Genomic DNA, 17,804 nt, shown 5'->3' with positions numbered 1-17,804 from the left:
TTTCTCACACATTTGCTGGGCAGATGCTGTGTTTGATAACCTCAGAAATATAACTGGTAGCAGCCAAGACAACAGGGTCTGCCACGGAAGAGATTACAATCAGATTGTGGAGAAAATAAACAAAATATAAGTGTAATACCTGCGAGAACAGGAATATATAGTCCAAACCAAAAGCTAAGGGGAAGCAGAAAGCTCTGGACGGTGTGGTTTTTGAAAGCAGTACTGAACATAAACTAATGGAGAAGAGGAAGAATAACATCCATGTGAAGGGGCATTGTATGAGCAAGAACATGGAGGCAAAAATGAGAATGAGGAAGGGATGTGAGAAACACTAGGACTCACCTGGAGTGGAGTTCCAAGGGAGGAGGCTGGCCAGGAAGGATCTTGAATACTTGAGTGTGATTCTTAAGAATTTCGGGTGGATTTGATAGATGACAGGAAATTCCCAAGTTATGAAGCAACATTTCTTATGGTAAATGAGAAAGAGCTTGATTTTCAGGATGGACTACAAGGGCAAGAGCCAGCCAGGAAGCGTCAGCAGTAATCCAGTAAGGGGAGGAGGACAGTTTTGATGGAGTGATACCTGTGAAATCAAGGAAGGGAGAATTTGAGAAACCTTGTAAAGTCATAAACTGCCAGTGTATCTCAATAATTCCTAGCAATATTGCCCCTGGGTTTCTGTGCAATTGAGCCTTTAAGTTAGCTTTCCAGGACCTCAATAATATTATGCCAAGAACTCATTTATTCAGTTTAATGCTAGGTTTGGGTTGCTAATGCTCCATTTCAGTCTTTAGAAAACCCTCTGTAAGAATACAGTATTTCGAAATATCAATGGATGTAAAATAAGAGACGGTTTTATTTTTTTAACATCTTTATTGGAGTATAACTGTTTTACAATAGTGTTAGTTTTTCCTTTACAACAAAGTGAATCAGTTATACATATACATATGTTCCCATATCTCTTCCCTCTTGCGTCACCCTCTCTCCCACCCTCCCTATCCCACCCCTCTAGGTGGTCACAAAGCACAGAGGTGATCTCCCTGTGCTATGCGGCAGCTTCCCACTAGCTATCTAATTTACATTTGGTAGTGTATGTATGTCCCTGCCACTCTCTCACTTCGTCACAGCTTACCCTTCCCCTCCCCATATCCTCAAGTCCATGCTCTAGTAGGTCTGTGTTTTATTCCCATCCTACCACTAATCTCTTCATGACATTTTTTTTTCTTAGAGTCCATATATATGTGTTAGCATACGGTATTTGTTTTTCTCCTTCTGACTTACTTCACTCTGTATGACAGACTCCAGGTCTATCCACCTCATTACAAATAACTCAGTTTCATTTCTTTTTATGGCTGAGTAATATTCCATTGTATATATGTGCCACATCTTCTTTATCCATTCATCTGTTGATGGACACTTAGGTTGTTTCCATATCCTGGCTATCGTAAATAGAGCTGCAATGAACATTTTGGTATGTGACTCTTTTTGAATTATGGTTTTTTCAGGGTATATGCCTGGTAGTGGGATTGTGGGGTCATATGGTAGTTCTATTTGTAGTTTTTTAAGGACCCCCCATACTGTTCTCCATAGTGGCTGTATCAATTTACATTTCCACCAGCAGTGCAAGAGGGTTCCCTTTTCTCCACATCCTCTCCAGCATTTATTGTTTCTAGAGTTTTTGATGATGGCCAATCTGACCGGTGTGAGATGATATTTCATTGTAGTTCTGATTTGCATTTCTCTAATGATTAATGATGTTGAGCATTCTTTCATGTGTTTGTTGGCAATCTGTATATCTTCTTTGGAGAAATGTCTATTTAGTTCTTCTGCCCATTTTTTGGACTGGGTTGTTTGTTTTTTTGTTATTGAGCTGCATGAGTTGCTTATAAATTTTGGAGATTAATCCTTTGTCAGTTGCTTCATTTGCAAATATGTTCTCCCATTCTGAGGGTTGTCTTTTGGTCTTGTTTTTTGCTGTGCAAAAGCTTTTAAGTTTCATTAGGTCCCATTTGTTTATTTTTGTTTTTATTTCCATTTCTCTAGGAGAGGGGTCAAAAAGGATCTTGCTGTGATTTATGTCATAGAGTGTTCTGCCTATGTTTTCCTCTAAGAGTTTGATAGTGTCTGGCCTTACATTTAGGTCTTTAACCCATTTTGAGTTTATTTTTGTGTGTGGTGTTAGGGAGTGTTCTAATTTCGTACTTTTACACGTAGCTGTCCAGTTTTCCCAGCACCACTTATTGAAGAGGCTGTCTTTTCTCCACTGTATATCCTTCCCTCCTTTATCAAAGATAAGGTAACCATATGTGTGTGTGTTTATCTCTGGGCTTTCTATCCTGTTCCATTGATCTATATTTCTGTTTTTGTGCCAGTACCATACTGTTTTGATTACTGTAGCCTTGTAGTATAGTCTGAAGTCAGGGAGCCTGATTCCTCCAGCTCCATTTTTCGTTCTCAAGATTGCTTTGGCTATTCGGGGTCTTTTGTGTTTCCATACAAATTGTGAAATTTTTGGTTCTAGTTCTGTAAAACATGCCAGTGGTAATTTGATAGGGATCGCATTGAATCTGTAGATTGCTTTGGGTAGTAGAGTCATTCTCACAATGTTGATTCTTCCAATCCAAGAACATGGAATATTTCTCCACCTATTTGTATCATCTTTAATTTCTTTCATCAGTGTCTTATAGTTTTCTGCATACAAGTCTTTTGTCTCCTTAGGTAGGTTTATTCCTAGATATTTTATTCTTTCTGTTGCAATGGTAAATGGGAGTGTTTTCTTAATTTCACTCTCAGATTTTTCATCATTAGTGTATAAGAATGCCAGAGATTTCTGGGCATTAATTTTGTATCCTGCTACTTTACCAAATTCATTGATTAGCTCTAGTAGTTTTCTGGTAGCATCCTTAGGATTCTCTATGTATAGTATCATGTCATCTGCAAACAGTGACACCTTTACTTCTTCTTTTCCTATTTGGATTCCTTTTATTTCTTTTTTTTCTCTGATTGCTGTGGCTAGAACTTCCAAAACTAGGTTGAATAAGAGTGGTGAGAGTGGGCAACCTTGTCTTCTTCCTCATCTTAGTGGAAATGGTTTCAGTTTTTTACCATTGAGAACGATGCTGGCTGTGGGTTTGTCATATATGGCCTTTATTATGCTGAGGAAAGTTCCCTCTATGCCTACTTTCTGCAGGGTTTTTATCATAAATGGGTGTTGAATTTTGTCAAAAGCTTTCTCTGCATTTATTGAGATGATCATATGGTTTTTCTCCTTCAGCTTGTCGATATGGTGTATCACGTTGATTGATTTGCGTATATTGAAGAATCCTTGCATTCCTGGAATAAACCCCACCTGATCATGGTGTATGATCCTTTTAATGTGCTGTTGGATTCTGTTTGCTAGTATTTTGTTGAGGATTTTTGCATCTATGTTCATCAGTGATATTGGCCTGTAGTTTTCTTTCTTTGTGACGTCTTTGTCTGGTTTTGGCACCAGGGTGATGGTGGCCTCATAGAATGAGTTTGGGAGTGTTCCTCCCTCTGCTATCTTTTGGAAGAGTTTCAGAAGGATAGGTGTTAGCTCTTCTCTAAATGTTTGATAGAATTCGCCTGTGAAGCCATCTGGTCCTGGGCTTTTGTTTGTTGGAAGATTTTTCATCACAGTTTCAATTTCAGTGCTTGTGATGGGTCTGTTCATATTTTCTATTTCTTCCTGGTTCAGTCTCGGTAGGTTGTGCATTTCTAAGAATTTGTCCATTTCTTCCAGGTTGTCCATTTTATTGGCATAGAGTTGCTTGTAGTAATCGCTAATAATCTTTTGTATTTCTGCAGTGTCAGTTGTTACATCTCCGTTTTCATTTCTAATTCTATTGATTTGAGTCGTCTCCCTTTTTTTCTTGATGAGTCTGGCTAATGGTTTATCAATTTTATTTATCTTCTCAAAGAACCAGCTTTTACTTTTATTGATCTTTGCTATTGTTTCCTTCATTTCTTTTTCATTTATTTCTGATCTGATCTTTATGATTTCTTTCCTTCTGCCAAATTTGGGGGTTTTTTGTTCTTCTTTCTCTAATTGCTTTAAGTGCAAAGTTAGGTTGTTTATTCGAGATGTTTCCTGTTTCTTAAGGTATGACTGTATTGCTATAAACTTCCCTCTTAGAACTGCTTTTGCTGTATCCCATAGGTTTTGGGTCGTCGTGTCTCCATTGTCATTTGTTTCTAAGTATTTTTTGATTTCCTCTTTGATTTCTTCAGTGATCACTTCGTTATTAAGTAGTGTATTGTTTAGCCTCCATGTGTTTGTATTTTTTACAGATCTTTTCCTGTAATTAATATCTAGTCTCATAGCGTTGTGGTTGGAAAAGATACTTGATACGATTTCAATTTTCTTAAATTTGCCAAGGCTAGATTTGTGACCCAAGATATGATCGATCCTGGAGAATGTTCCAGGAGCACTTGAGAAAAATGTGTATTCTGTTGTTTTGGGGTGGAATGTCCTGTAAATATCAAGTAAATCCATCTTTTGCAATGTATCATTTAAAGCTTGTGTTTCCTTATTTATTTTCATTTTGGATGATCTGTCCATTGGTGACAGTGGGGTGTTAAAGTCCCCTACTATGATTGTGTTACTGTCAATTTCCCCCTTTATGGCTGTTAGTATTTGCCTTATGTATTGAGGTGCTCCTATGTTGGGTGCATAAATATTTACAATTGTTATATCTTCTTCATGGATCGATCCCTTGATCATTATGTAGTGTCCTTGTCTCTTGTAATAGTTTTTATTTTAAAGTCTATTTTGTCTGATATGAGAATTTCTACTCCAGCTTTCTTCTGATTTCCATTTGCATGGAATATCTTTTTACATCCCCTTACTTTCAGTCTGTATGTGTCTCTAGGTCGGAAGTGGGGTCTCTTGTAGACAGCATATATGGGTCTTGTTTTTCTATTCATTCAGCCAGTCTGTGTCTTTTGGTGGGAGCATTTAATCCATTTACATTTAAGGTAATTATCGATATGTATGTTCCTATTACCATTTACTTAATTGTTTCAGGTTGTTCTTGTAGGTCTTTTCCTTCTCTTGTGTTTCTTGTTTAAAGAAGTTCCTTTAACATTTGTTGTAAAGCTGGTTTGGTGGTGCTGAACTCTCTCAGCTTTTGCTTGTCTGTAAAGGTTTTACTTTCTCCATCAAATCTGAATGAGATGCTTGCTGGGTAGAGTAATCTTGGTTGTAGGCTTTTTCCTTCATCACGTTAAATATGTCCTGCCACTCCCTTCTGGCTTGTAGAGTTTCTGCTGAAAGATCAGATGTTAACCTTATGGGGATTCCCTTGTGTGTTATTTGTTGTTTTTCCCTTGCTGCTTTTAATATGTTTTCTTTGTATTTAATTTTTGACAGTTTGATTATTATGTGTCTTGGCGTGTTCATCCTTGGGTTTATCCTGTATGGGACTCTCTGTGCTTCCTGGACTTGATTTACTATTTCCTCTCCTATATTAGGGAAGTTTTCAACTATAATCTCTTCAAATATTTTCTCAGTCCCTTTCTTTTTCTCTTCTTCTTCTGGGACCCCTATGATTCGAATGTTGGTGGGTTTAATGTTGTCCCAGAGGTCTCTGAGACTGTCCTCAGTTCTTTTCATTCTTTTTTCTTTATTCTGCTCTGCAGTAGTTATTTCCACGATTTTATCTTCCAGGTCACTTAGCTGTCCTTCTGCCTCAGTTATTCTGCTATTGATACCATCTAGAGTATTTTTCATTTCATTTATTGTGTTGCTCATCGTTGCTTGCTTCCTCTTTATTTCTCCTAGGTCCTTGTTAACTGTTTCTTGCAATTTGTCTATTCTATTTCCAAGATTTTGAATCATCTTTACTATCATTATTCTGAATTCTTTTTCAGGTAGACTGCCTATTACCTCTTCATTTGTTAGGTCTGGTGTGTTTTTATCTTGCTCCTTCATCTGCTGTGTGTTTTTCTATCTTCTCATTTTGCTTATCTTACTGTGTTTGGGGTCTCCTTTTTGCAGGCTGCAGGTTCGTAGTTCCCGTTGTTTTTGGTGGCTGTCCCCCGTGGCTAGGGTTGGTTCAGTGGGTTGAGTAGGTTTCCTGGTTGGGGGGACTAGTGCCTCTGTTCTGGTGGATGAGGCTGGATCTTGTCTTTCTGGTGGACAGGTCCACGTCTGGTGGTGTGTTTGGGGATGCTGGTAGCCTTATTATGATTTTAGGCAGCCTCTCTGCTAATGGATGGGGTTGTAGACCTGTCTTGCTCTTTGTTGGAATAGGGTGTCCAGCACTGTTCGTTGCTGGTCCTTGAGTGAAGCTGGGTCTTGGTGTTGACATGCAGATCTCTGGGAGATTTTTGCCGTTTGATATTGCGTGGAGCTGGGAGGTCTCTTGTGGACCAGTGTCCTGAGGTTGGTTCTCCCACCTCAGAGACACAGCCCTGATGCTTGGCTGGAGCGCCAAGAGCTTTTAATCCACACGGCTCAAAATAAAAGGGAGAAAAAATAGAAAGGAAAGAAAAGGAAGGAAGGAAGGAAGAAATGAAGGAAGGAAGGAAGCAAGAAAGGAAGGAAGGAAGGAGGGGAGGAAGAAAGGGGGAAGGAAGAGAGGAAGGAAGGGAGGAAGGAAGGAAGGAGGGAAGGAGGGAAGAAAGGAAGGAAGAAAGGAAGAAAGAAAGGGAGAAGACAAAATAAAGTAGGATAAAGTATAGTTATTAAAATAAAAAATAATTATTAAGAAGAAAAATTTCTATTAAAAAAAAACAAAGAAAAACGGGTCGGTCTAACCCTAGGACAAATGGTGAAAGCAAAGCTATACAGACAAAATCTCACACAGCAGCACACATATACACACTCACAAAAAGAAAAAAGGGGAAAATAATAGTATATCTTGCTCCCAAAGTCCACCTCCTCAACTTGGGATGATTCGTTGTTTATTCAGGTTTTCCACAGATGCAGGGCACTTCAAGTTGGTTGTGGAGCTTTAATCCGCTGCTTCTGAGGCTGCTAGGAGAGACCTCCCCCTCTCCTCTTTGTTCGCACAGCTCCTGGGGTTCAGCTTTGGACTTGGCCCCGCCTCTGCGTGTAGGTCGTCCGAGGGCGTCTGCCCTTCGCTCAGACAGGACGGGGTTAAAGGAGCAGCTGATTCGGGGGCTCTGGCACAGCCCCGGGAGAGGGAGGGGCACGGATGCGGGGCGAGTCCCTGGCGGCAGAGGCCGGCGTGACGCTGCACCAGCCCGAGGCGCGCCGCACGTTCTCCCAGGGAAGTTGTCCCTGGATCCCAGGACCCCGGCAGTGGCGGGCTGCACGGGCTCCCGGGAGGGGCGGTGTGGAGAGTGACCTGTGCTCGCACACAGGCCTCTTGGTGGCGGCAGCAGCAACCCTAGCGTCCCACACCCGTCTCTACTGTACGTGCCGACAGCCGCGGCTCACGCCCGTTTCTGTAGCTCCTTTACGCGGTGCTCTTAATCCCCTTTCCTCGCGCCCGAGGAAGCAAAGAGGCAAGAAAAAGTCTCTTGTCTCTTCGGCAGCTCCGCGCCCATTTCTAGAGCTCCTTTAAGCGGCGCGCTTCATCCCCTCTCCTCGCGCCCAGGAAGCAAAGAGGGAAGAAAAGGTCTCTTGCCTCTTCGGCAGCTCCAGACTTCAACCGGACTCCCTCCCGGCTAGCCGTGGCGCACTAGCCCCCTTCAGGCTGTGTTCACGCCGCCAACCCCAGTCCTCTCTCTGGGATCCGACTGAAGCCCGAGCCTCAGCTCCCGGCCCCCGCCCGCCCCGGCGGGTGAGCAGACAAGCCTCTCGGGCTTGTCTGACAAAGCCTCTCCGCTTTGCCCTCCACACCCTGTTACTGCATTCTCCTCCGCGGCTCCGAAGCTTCCCCCCTCCGCCACCCGCAGTCTCCGCCCGCGAAGGGGCTCCTAGTGTGTGGAAACCTTTCCTCCTTCACAGCTCCCTCCCACTGGTGCAGGTCCCGTCCCTATTCTTTGTCTCTGTTTTTTCTTTTTTCTTTTGCCCTACCCAGGTACGTGGGGGAGTTTCTCACCTTTTGGGAGGTCTGAGGTCTTCTGCCAGCGTTCGGTGGGTGTTCTATAGGAGAAGTTCCACGTGTAGATGTATTTCTGATGTCTCTGTGAAGAGGAAGGAGATCTCCGCGTCTCACTCTTCCGCCATCTTGAAGCTCCTCAAGAGACGGTTTAATGTTTAACTCTGTCTTACCTTCTTTCCCAGGGTGGCTGAGTCAGTACAGGGGAAAGGGAGCACTAGAAAGGTTAAAATGGAAATGACACCGTAGGCAAAGGGATTCCACAGATTGTAGAGAAATAGTGATCAGTTTGACTTTTGATTAACAATGTGGTGGGGCTATGATCATCTTCTGTCCTCTGCTGATTAAATAGCTCCACCTGGGACTTCCTGGGTTGCACAGTGGTTAAGAATCTGCTTGCCAGTGCAGCAGACACCGGTTCGAGCCCTGGTCCTGGAAGATCCCACATGCCGCAGAGCAACCAAGCCCGTGAGCCACAGCTACTGAGCCTTCACTCTAGAGCCCGCAAGCCACAACTACTGAGCCCACGTGCCACAACTACTGAAGCCCGGGCACCTAGAGCCCGTGCTCTGCAACAGGAGAAGCCACCACAATGAGAAGCCCACGCACCTCAACGAAGAGTAGCCCCTGCTCACCACAACTAGAGAAAGCCCGCGTGCAGCAACGAAGACCCAACACAGCCAACTATATGCATTATAGGAATATAGTTTTTATATGTTTGTTAAGACAAACTTAACAAACATGCACCATTCATGTGCCTTACTCTATAGGTCTAGATTTCCTTGGAAAGATACCTGAAATTTGCTGCCTTTTCCCCTTTCTCTCTCTCTTTTTTAGTCTCTACTTCATTTATTTCCACTCTGATCTTTATTATTTCCTTCTCCTGAGTTTGGGCTTCATTTGTTCTTTTTCTAGTTACTTTAGGTGTAAGGTTAGATTGTTCAGTGAGATTTTTCTTGTTTCTTGAGATAGGCCTTTATTGCTATAAACTTCCCTCTTAGTACTGCTTTTGCTATATCCCATAGATTTGGGGTTTCATTTGTCTTCAGGTATTTTCTTTATTTCTCCTTTGATTTCTTCATTGACCCAATAGTTGTGGTTTTTTCCAGCTTTCTTCTTGTAGTTGATTTCTAGTTTCATACTGTTGTGGTCAAAAAGATGCTTGATATGATTTTAATCTTCTTAAATATGTTGAGATTTGTTCTGTGTCCCAATATACAGTCTATCCTTCAGAATGTTCCATATGCCCTTGAGAAGAATGTGTATTCTGCTGCATTTGGATGGAATGTTATGTAAAATCTATTAAATCCTTCTGGTCTAATGTTTCATTTCAGGTCACTATTTCTTTGTTGACTTTCTGTCTGGATGACTTATCCATTGATGTAAGTGATGTGTTAAAGTCCCTACTATTATTGTTCTGCTGTCAATTTCTCCTGTTAAGTCTGTTAATTCTGCTTTATATATTTTGTGCTCCTATGTTCAGTGTATGTGTATTAATAACTGTTATGTCTTCTTGATGAATTCTCCCCTTTAGCATAATATAAGGTCCATCTTTGTCTCCTGTTACATTTTTTAGCTTGAAGTCTGTTTTATCTGATGAGATTTGGCTACAACTGCTTTCTTTTGGCTTCCAGTTGCTTGGAGTATCATCTTCTACCCCTTCATTTTGAGCCTGTGTTTGTTTTTAGAGCTGAGATGATTCTCCTGGAGGCAACATATAGTTGGGTCTTGTTTTTTAATCCACACAGCCACTCTGTCTCTTTTGGTTGTTGAATTCAATCCATTTATATTTAGGATGTTTATTGATAAATGAGGACTTAGTACTGCCATTTTATCTTTTGTTGTCTTGTTGTTCTATATCTCCATTATTTCTTTTCCTCATGTTTCTGTCTGCCATTTGGTTGGTGGTTTTCTATGATTTTTTTTCTCTGTTTCTTCTTTTTTTATGTTTTGCATCTCTACTCTAGATTTATGTTGTGTGGTTACCATGAGGTTTGTATAAAACATCTAATAGATAGAATAGTCCTTTTTCTGTGATAGCATCTTATCTTCATTTGCCTATATGAGTTCTGTCCTTTTCCTTTTCCCTTTTTATTATTATTATTTGTTATTGTTGTCTCTATCCCTTTTAAGGTTGTGATTTTGTTACCAAGTTGAAGTAGCTATAGTTATTTTTATTGATTTTTCCCCTTTAACCTGTGTGCTCTAATTAAGTGTTTAACAACCTATTCTGGATTGATGTGGTGATGTCACGCTCTTCTGGGCCAGGCCAAAGCCACACCAGACAAAGGACAGACATTCATGGCAAATGGGCCACTCTTCTTGTTCTGTCCATGGGGGCCCTTGCCTCTCCTCCCTGCCCGTTGGTGGTGTGTGGAAGGCAGGGGTGCAGCATCCAGCTGGCGGTGCTGGGGTCCTCTGATGCAGCAGACACTGTCACTTCACCTCCTCCCCATGGTGGGGAGGGCCATCCTGCCACTGCTCTGCACTCCCATCAGTCAGCATGTGAACATGTCTCACCTGGCCCCCTGTGGTGCCCATGGAGCACTCCAGGTCTCCCCTCAGGTGCCCAAGGCTGAGCGATTAGTCATTTCCCTTTCCCAGCTAGCCCCTTGGGTCTCCACTGCAGTGGTGTGTCCTGTGAGCAGCTCTCTTGGGGGGTGGAGACAGAAAGGGAGGCACACCTGTCCCCCTTGCAGGGCCAGGTGCTGCCTCCTCATGGTCATCCCCACTCCATGGGGGCAGGGGGGACTGGTAAGTGATCACCAGAGAGGCCGCCAAAGAATATGGGGCTGGGTGTGGTGGGAGAAACTCCTAGAGATCTGAGTCCATGCTGCTGTGTCCCATCATCTCTGCATAGTGCAGTAAACACTGGTTTACCAAACCTTTGCTTTTCCATTTCCGGGTGAGTGACCTTCCTCCCCTTTGAAGTCCCAAACCACTACCCTCCACACCCTCTTTGGTCTTTAGGAGCCAAAGGTGTTTTTCAGAGGAGGGCTTTGGCCATTTTCGCAAGTGACTTGGTTCTCTCAGCAGGGTTTCTCCCGTGGACGCATGTGTAGGGGAGCAGGATTTGCCACCCTCACCTATGTCTCTTTGGCATATTGTTTGAAGCTGGTTATTTCTTGAATTGTGGAAAGGGCTCTGGAAACCAAGTAGGAGTTGCCCTTTCATAAGGAAATTTTCCATTTGTAAGGGTGACTCCCTCTCAGGACCTGGAAGAGGAGGATCACACATTCTCTAAAAAATCTTACTGAGGAAAAGGACGGCCAGAGAGGGGAAGGCACGGACTTAAATGTGTATCACAGTCACCCTTGTCCACTGTGTTTTCCCTGGTCACCTACCCAAATTGACTCTCTCCACCCTTGACACCCTCGTTTGTCCTTAGCTGAGAATGGTATTGAAGATGAGGGCTTCAGCCATTTTGATGAGTGAGTCAGTTTTCCTGGGACTCTCTCACGTGTTATTCAACTTTGACTTTCTCCTGTTCATCTGTTGTCTCATGTCAATTTAATTCTTAGATCAGCCAGAAGAACCTAGAAAAGCAGAGGAAAAGCTCTTCCTCCCTGACAACACTATCGATACACTTGTCACTATGAGACACACTTGTCAAAGCCTATAGAATGGGGACTTCCCTGGTGGTGCAGTGGTTAAGAATCCGCCTGCCAATGCAGGGGACATGGGTTCGAGCCCTGGTCCGGGAAGATCCCACATGCCTCGGAGCAACTAAGCCGATGTGCCACAACTACTGAGCCTGTGCTCTAGAGCCCATGAGCCACAACTACTGAGACCGCGTGCCACAACTACTGAAGCCTGTGTGCCTAGAGCCCGTGCTCCGCAACAAGAGAAGCTACTGCAATGAGAAGCCAGCACAGCGCAACGAAGAGTAGCCCCTGCTCGCCACAACTAGAGAAAAGCCCGTATGCAGCAACAAAGACCGAACGCAGCCAAAAATAAATACATTTTTTAAAAATTCTTTAAAAATAAAAACAAACCTATAGAATGTACAATAGCAGGAATGAATCCTAGGGTAAACTATGGACTCTGGGTGATCATGAGGTGTCTACGTAGGTTCATCCATTGTGACCAAACGTTGCTCCGGTGCAGGATGTTCATAGGATAGTTGAAGAGTGCCAGGCTCTGAGCGCCTGGAGGGCATGGGGCATGCAGGGGGGAGCAGGGGACATAAGGGAACTCTCTGTCCTCTCTGCTCAATTTTGCTCTGAGTCCTAATCTGCTCTAAAATATAATTCAGCCTATTTGAATACAAACAAGAAAAAAAAAACCTATTCTGATATAGGGTTGTTATTTTCTGATTCTGTCTATTTACTACTTTACTCAAAGTTTTGTGTACTTTTGCCTTTTTGTTTCAGGTAGAAGAGTTCTTTCAATATTTCTTGTAAGGCAGGTCTAATGGTGATGAACCCTCTTGGTTTTTGTTTGTCTAGGAAAGCCTTTATTTCTCCTTCATATCTGCATATTCTTGGCTGACAGTTTTTACCTTTCAATATTTGAGTATATCATTCCATGCTCTCCTGTCAGGTAAAATTTCTGCTGAGAAATCTGCTGATTGCCTAATGGAGGTTCCTTTGTAGGTTACCATTCTTCTTTCCCTGGCTACCTTTAAGATTCCATCTTCATCATTCAATTTTGACAGTTTGAATATAATGTGTCTTGGAGGAGGTCTTTTTGCACTGAGGTAATTAGATGTTCTCTTAGCTTAATGGACTTGTGTCTATATATCCAGTTCCTTCCCCAGGCTTGGGAAGTTCGCAGCTATTATTTCCTTAAATAAACTTAAATAAACTCTCTGTTCCCTTTTCCCCCTCTTCTCCTTCTGGGATATTCATTATCCTAATACTGCCCTTCCTAATAGAGTCAAACAATTCTCATAGAATTTCTTAATTCTCTCCCCATTTACCTGTATCATTTGTACATTTCTATCTTCCTGATCACTTTCTCTCTTCCATGTGGTCTGCTCTATTTACAATGCTTTCTGATGCATTCTTCCTCTAATTTATAGAGTTCTTAAGCTCCAGAATTTCTGTTTGGTCCTTTTTAGAATTTCAGTCTCTTTGGTAAAATACTCCTTTTGTTCATTAAATTTATTCCTGAGCTCATTGAACTGCCTTTCTGAGTTTACTTGTAGCTCGTTGAGTTTCTTCATGAGAGCTGTTTTGAATTTTCGATCAGTTAGGTTGCAATAGTCCATGGCTTTTTGTTTGGTTTTTGGAGAATTGTCCATTTCTTTCTGTGATACCATCTAACCATGGTTTTTTCACGGTGCTTGATGAGTTTTCCTCTGCCAGTGCATTTGAAGTGGCAAACACCTTTCTTCTTTAGGTAAAGCTTTTTTTTTTTTACTTGATTCTAAACAATTCACCAGATTAGTAATTAGGAGCCTTTCTTTTGTTTTTCAATAGGTGGAACTATAACACATTTCTGGTTTCTCTTACCTGAGCTGCCTCTCATTATATTGGGTTGGCCAAAAAGTTCGTTCAGGTTTTTCCAGAACACCTTATGGAAAAACCCAAACGAATTTTTTGGCCAACCCAATACTTGAGCATTGGCACTTTCCACTCTCACTGCCTCTGCCAAAGATGTCACCACGTACTCTCATTATAGATGCTTGTGCCTCCAGGTTTTCTGGTGCCTTGCTGCTTCTGGTGTCACTGATATCACTGGTGTCACCACCTGGACTCCAGGATGGCTGGCACCTCCACCTTGTCTGGGGTTTCCTGGGTAGCAGTCTTCACCATCGCAGGCAGACAGTGGGGTAGGGGGAGCCAGGGTCACAGGCACTTTTGGGGTTATTAGGTTCATGGGTGCCACTGCTGCAGGCAGGGATCTGGGTTTGCAGGCACCTCCATGGCTAAAGGGACAGGATTACAGGCCCCACTGCTGCTGCGGCCCAGCTCCCTGTGGCTGTGTGCGCTGCTGGGGTTGGGAGGCCACAGACACGTGTGCCACCTCCCCAGCTGCTACTGGCTATTCTGGGGCAGCAGGCTCAGCTGTTGCAGCCAGGGGTCCAGGATCACAGTCACTGCCTCCTCTGTTCCCACAGTTCAGCCTCCTCTATGTATTTCAGTCCACTCACTTTTAAATGTACAGATATATGGAACTTTCTGGCATCCTGTTGTGCTGGAAAGAGGAATCTTTGTTGAGTTATGGATGTTTTACCAGATGGAAATTGAAGCAGAGAGACAAAGGGAGCGTCTCATGTGACCATGAGGCTGGATAATCTCTACAATTTTTTAAATCTATTCATCTGGGTCATTTTAGTCTTGAGCTATCATGAACAATGCAGCTATGTGCTGGAAGCCAACCTGGAGCCTCTGTGCCATGACAGGGTCATGGGACAAAACCAAGACAGCGTTGCAGGGCAGTGCTGCACCCAGGAAGCTGACTACATCTCTTCTGATCTGTTTTGTAATTTTGTGCTTCTGCCTTGAAAAAGTACATGGGGGATTTGCCCCCCATCCCAAGCTTAACCGTGTAAAACATCCTCTTCTCCCTCCCAAACCAAAACCTACGAATTGGGACTTTTTAACAACAGCCCCTGGCTGGTGGGAGAAAAAACAAACAACCTGGAAATGTAGGGTTGTTTCTACGGAAAACACCAATAATAAAAAAACAATGGCCCTACATGGGAGTAATAAATGATAATGGGTATTGTTGGTTCTGGTATAAGGATAAATTAATCATACAGAGTCAACTGCCAACATTGGAATTGTTGACTCATCCATTCAGACAAGGCTTCTTGCCCAGAGGAACACAGTGATAGATTAAATTGTGAAATTTATTGTAGATGATTTAGGGGTACATTGTTAAAACTTGTCTATGCGGACTTCTGGGACACATAGGAAAGTTCAGGAAACTTCCTCCTCCATAGTTTCTTTTAATGGCTTGTTACATAATAGCTTGGCTTTGTTATTAGTACGGATTGAACCTACTCTAAGAAAAAACGATGTTTTGAGAACCTTTAGAATTACTTTAAAAGTACATCTAGAAATATTAGGTACAATCTATTGTGAATATCTTCTGAGGTTTTAGTTAAACACCTGATGATGTAATCACTTAGGGTATATAAATCTGACTGTGAGAAAATAAAGAGAGAGAGACCATGCTTGCACATACGCAGTGTTATTGATTTATTTAACCTCCCCTCGCCGACGCTGTCCATTCCTCGGGTATTCCTGGACCTGCAGGAGCTGGACTCCCACAGCTATGAACATTTGTGCACAAGTCTTTGTTTTCACCCCTCTTAGGTAAATACCTAGGAGTGAAAATGATGGGGTGTATAGTAAGTGATGTAGCCATACATTCACCCCAGCCATGGGTGGAAGCACTGTTAGCTGGGGAAGTCTAGAGCCCCAGGCCTGTACCAAAATCTGGAGATAAGCCCAAATTCTCAATATCTTCATGAGTTAAGAATCCTAAGCCAAGAGTAAAATAAGACCTCGTCTGGGGACTATGCACCCCATATGGCCCAGTACAGGCAACCACACACAACCCAGCCCCGCACAAGGAAAATCTCCCATAAAAGATAATTCCTATGGAAGATGAACTCACAGACAAGAAATATAGGGCATATGAGAATGTCAAGCTCTATAAAAATAGCCTGCAAAATTGATACCCCCCCCCAAAATCCAATAATACAACCTTAAAGGTACTTAAAAATAAATGTGTATTAATCTAAAGATGGCGGCTTGGGCAGCGAAGAGCGCTACGACGCTGCCAACGAACATCCGCTGGCCATTGCGTCTCTTAGAAAAATCCCTGTACTGCGGCCACGAGTGAGCTGGGAGAAGACTTTGCACAATTTGGCCATGTAGGAAAGTGCACCGTACTTTTGGACAAAGAGACTGGCTTTCACAGAGGTATGGGTTGGATCCAATTTTCTTCAGAAGAGCTTCACAATGCACTACAGCAGGAAAATCATGTTATTGATGGAGTAAAGCACCATGTTCAAACTCAAAAACCTAAAGCTTTACAAGGGGATCAAACATCTGATGAAGAGAAAGAGTTTTGAGACCATCACTGCCTATTAAAAAAAGTAAACAAAACTTAAATAAATAAATGTGTGTTTAATTAATTAGATAATTAACACAGAGATATTAACTGTTGAGCTTTTCTTTTCTGCACTTCCTTGTATGTGACTCTTACCCAGTCAGTCAGAGGCATCCACACTACCTTGAAAATAACTAGGGTATATAGTAGGATAAAAGTAACATTTGCTTTCGGGCAGTTTTTGTTTCTAAAAGTAATTATTGAGAATCAAGAGGGAGTATCTGAGAGTGTAACAGAGCATAAACTCTAGAAAGAGAACAGAAGATATACTGCTTGCCCCATGGCTGACCACTGGGGAGATTAGATAAGGATCACCTGGACTAGTTGGTGAACTGAGAGGTAAAAATAGGCTGTGACCTTGAAAAAAATTTCGAGTCCTGGATATGAGGGGACCTGACTTGAGAAGGTCACAGAAAGATGTCAAGGATTATGTGTGGCCGGAGCTGAGCCAAAGTCTTAAGATGACTTGTGGCCTCTTGAGTGAGCACCATGTCATCCACATTTGCTATTTTTCTCAATACATAGATAAAGGCATTCCAGGGACTTCCCTGGTGGCACAGTGGTTAGGAATCCACCTGCCAATGCAGGGAACACTCTTATATTGGAAACTCTTTTGTTCCTTTTGAACATTTTTATCATGTGTACGTGTTACACTTTCCACAAACTGAATAAAATAATACAAATAGTCACACAAAACAAGTTTTTCTTCTAGATCATTTGCCTGCAAAAGCCCTCACACATGTACAAAAGGAAAAAAAAATGCCTCTTGTTTAGAAGGGTAAAAAACTGGAAACAACCAAAGTCTTCATCAGTAGGGGAATAAGTATGTAAAATATGGAATAGTATATAGCACTTAGAGGGAATGGATCAATGGTAGATAGATAAATAGATAGAGATAAGTAGATAGACAAATAGATCTATCATAGAATAACACTTAAAGGAAATGAACTAGATTGATCTCTGTGTATCAACACGGAATGACTGAAAAATATATTGAGTAGAAAAACAGCATAATATAGAGTATATATTTAACATAAAATTTAAGTAGATTTTTAAAAACACACTAAATAAAAGTATAAAAAATGGGCTAGAAGGATAAGAAACTCACAATGTAGCTTACAAGTGTAGAGGGCAAGATTGGGGGTTGGGGAGTGGGGAACTTGTGATATCAATAGTTTATTTCTTGAAAACAACTACCAAAAAAATAAATAAAAGGGAAACAAATATGACCAAATGTTAAAAGTTTTAATTCTGGATGATAGGAATATAGGTATTTATAGTTTTACCCTTTGTGTTTTTCTGTATTTTAAACAGTTCTAGAAATGTAAATAAAAGTAAAATACAAACATTCAGCCAAGGTCCTCCAGATAGATCTTTTACTTTCTTTATAAAGTCAAGTCCACTTTAAACAATCAGCCTTGACATTATTAAAAGAATATTCCTGGGCTTCCCTGGTGGCGCAGTGGTTGAGAATCCGCCTGCCGATGCAGGAGACACGGGTTCGTGCCCTGGTCCGGGAAGATCCCACATGCCGCGGAGCAACTAAGCCCGTGAGCCATGGCCGCTGAGCCTGTGCGTCCGGAGCCTGTGCTCCGCAACGGGAGACACCACAACAGTGAGAGGCCTGCATACCGCAAAAAAAAAAAAAAAAAAAAAAAAAAAAAAAGAATATTCCTTTAAAAAATAAAGTTTTTGTTAGAA

General features: G+C 42.1%; 1 long non-coding RNA gene and 1 pseudogene across 1 annotated transcript in view; one reads left to right on the top strand and one right to left on the bottom strand.

The window, feature by feature from the left end:
• Positions 1–348: 348 nt before the first annotated feature.
• Positions 349–17,804, bottom strand: part of LOC136794260 (uncharacterized) — a 40,213-nt gene continuing 22,757 nt past the window's right edge. Inside the window, exons 3-4 of the long non-coding RNA XR_010840751.1 lie at positions 8,034–8,250; positions 349–583 (exon numbers count right to left, since the gene is read on the bottom strand). This is a non-coding gene — a long non-coding RNA (uncharacterized lncRNA). The remainder of the gene's footprint in view (positions 584–8,033; positions 8,251–17,804) is intronic.
• LOC131757162 (SRA stem-loop-interacting RNA-binding protein, mitochondrial pseudogene) lies at positions 15,735–16,065 on the top strand (annotated as a pseudogene).

The sequence above is a fragment of the Kogia breviceps genome, chromosome 5 (genome assembly GCF_026419965.1).
Source record: "Kogia breviceps isolate mKogBre1 chromosome 5, mKogBre1 haplotype 1, whole genome shotgun sequence".
Classification (NCBI taxonomy): Eukaryota; Metazoa; Chordata; class Mammalia; order Artiodactyla; family Physeteridae; genus Kogia; species Kogia breviceps.
Note: the sequence above shows the minus strand (reverse complement) of the source record. Positions and strands in the feature narration are given on the sequence as shown.